At 22.6% G+C, this 2500-nt stretch overlaps 1 non-coding gene and 1 pseudogene across 1 annotated transcript; both read right to left on the bottom strand.

Moving 5' to 3' along the window:
* The window catches only part of LOC123303718, a pseudogene marked incomplete at its 3' end in the record, with an annotated part of 4006 nt that extends 3034 nt beyond the window's left edge, over nt 1-972 (bottom strand).
* Nucleotides 973-1607: 635 nt separating this feature from the next.
* On the bottom strand, nt 1608-1762 carry LOC123303719. Its single transcript, XR_006535810.1, has one exon. It is a non-coding gene; the product is annotated as a 5.8S ribosomal RNA (ribosomal RNA).
* Nucleotides 1763-2500: the final 738 nt, after the last annotated feature.

The raw sequence follows: 2500 nt of genomic DNA, 5'->3' as shown, positions 1-2500 counted from the left end.
GTTTCAAGACGGGTCCTGAAAGTACCCAAAGCTATATCGTCGCTGACAGATAAATTTTTAATAAAAAAAAATGAGCCAGTTCATTATCATACACCTACTGACAGTTAAATAGTATCATATAACGGCATAAAATCCGTATATATAATATGTTTTAATAAAAAAACCTATTTATACTCGTGGTGGATCTGAACGCGTTAATAACGCGACTCAATATCAATTTATAATTAATACCATCAAACAATTAATCAAGAAACATAGGCGTTTAACATACACAAAATATTATCAAAAAATAATATTGTACATTAATCAACGCACCAATGCCTATAGATTAATATTTAATGGGTCGCAACGTCCTACAAGATGAGAAGTGCATACCTCGTTATCATACAATTAACAATATACAGCAGTGCATATATTTTTACTAAAAATAAATTCCTAATAAAAATTTTTGTCACATGCTAGTACAAATTGGTTGATTAACGATAAAAAGTAAATGAATCTCATCTTTCGACCTTTCGGGTTTCTCAGGTTTACCCCTGAACGGTTTTACGTACTCTTTAACTCTCTCTTCAAAGTTCTTTTCAACTTTCCCTCACGGTACTTGTTCGCTATCGGTCTCGTGGTAATATTTAGCCTTAGATGGAGTTTACCACCCACTTAGAGCTGCACTCTCAAGCAACCCGACTCTAAGGAAAGATTCACCTATCATCAATAATAATCACTACGGGCCTGGCACCCTCTATGGGTATATGGCCCCATTCAAGATGGACTTGGATGTATTATATAACAATAGGTTTATATTGAATCTTCCTAAACACTACATTCCCCAAGTGTCTGTTTATCAGCCACGGGGTTCAGTGCTGGGCTTATCCCTGTTCGCTCGCCGCTACTAAGGGAATCCTAGTTAGTTTCTTTTCCTCCGCTTAATAATATGCTTAAATTCAGCGGGTAATCTCACCTACTCTGAGGTCGTAAAAGTTTTTAGAAGTATTAAAACAAAAATTTTTTTTATATATTATGTTTTTGTTATATTTTATAAGTAAACAATTTTCTTAATTATTCATACTCAAATTTTTTTAATATTATTATATAATATTATTTTTATATTTATCTAAAGAGAAGAAAATAAAAAATAAATAATTATATATATTAATTTTTTTCGAGTATATTGAAAATTTTATTACAAATAAAATATTCCATAACAAAATATTAATATATAATATTTTTGTTTATTCTTCTTTATTTAATATTTTAAAAATATATTATTAATATCATTTATTATTAATATTATTATTAACATAAAGTTTTATAATATTATATATAAATGATAAAAAATAATATTGATATATTAATTTAAAAATGTCGACAAATAATAAAAAATATATAAATTTTAAATGCTATTAAAAACATTTTATATTTATTTTTTTCTTATATTTGGCGTAAAACATTCATATATAAATAATTTTACATTTCTTTTATAAAAATTTTATTTATCAATTTAATTAAATATGAAAAAATAAATTTTCTTTTTTAATTATTGATAAATTTCTTTTTCATAAAAAAAATTTTATGTAAAATAATCTTTTATTATATTAATATAATGTATACGACCCTCAGCCAGATGTGGTCCGGGAACAGTATCCAAGGACCGCAATGTGCGTTCGAAATGTCAATGTTCATGTGTCCTGCAGTTCACAAGTTGACGCGCAATTAGCTGCGTTCTTCATCGACCCACGAGCCAAGTGATCCACCGTCCAGGGTAATCTTTTTAAATTTTAAATGTAAGTATTATTATTAATAATAATCTTTATTTTTAATATAAAAAATAAAATTATTAATTTATATATCTTTATAAATTCTTTTAAAATAAAAAAATTTTTCTAGAATATAAATTATATATTTTATTTTAAATATATATATATATAAATTAAAGATATTATGGTATTAATAAATATATACATAACATTTTTGATATTTTTGTTAGTGCTAGCTAGATATAATAATTAATATTTGGTATATTTTATAGAAATGTATTTATTTTTTTTTTATAAATTATTTTCTACATAAAAATATATATAATATTAATATGGTACAAAACAAATGGGTTTGTTTTTTAACATAATAACTTTTAATAAAAAAAAAGAAATATCAAGACAAAACATAAAGAAATTTAAATTTGAAATAAATTTTATTCTTTAAAAAAATTTTATCTTGTGTTTTCTTTATTTTTATTATATAACATAGAAAAATAAAAATATAGATTATATCAATTATAATCTTATTTTATTTTTCTTAATAGAGATTATATACATATAAACAAATAATTTCAATATATTCTATTTTTAATTTCACTTTTTTATAAGAGAAATTATTTATAGATTTTATTAATAATTATTGTTTAATAATAATAATAATATTGAATATAAAAATATTTTATATGTAACAAATATATTATTAATATTTATATAATATTCTCTATATTATATGTATAGATATATTA

The sequence above is a fragment of the Chrysoperla carnea genome (genome assembly GCF_905475395.1).
Source record: "Chrysoperla carnea chromosome X unlocalized genomic scaffold, inChrCarn1.1 SUPER_X_unloc_126, whole genome shotgun sequence".
Lineage (NCBI taxonomy): Eukaryota > Metazoa > Arthropoda > Insecta > Neuroptera > Chrysopidae > Chrysoperla > Chrysoperla carnea.
Note: the sequence above shows the minus strand (reverse complement) of the source record. Positions and strands in the feature narration are given on the sequence as shown.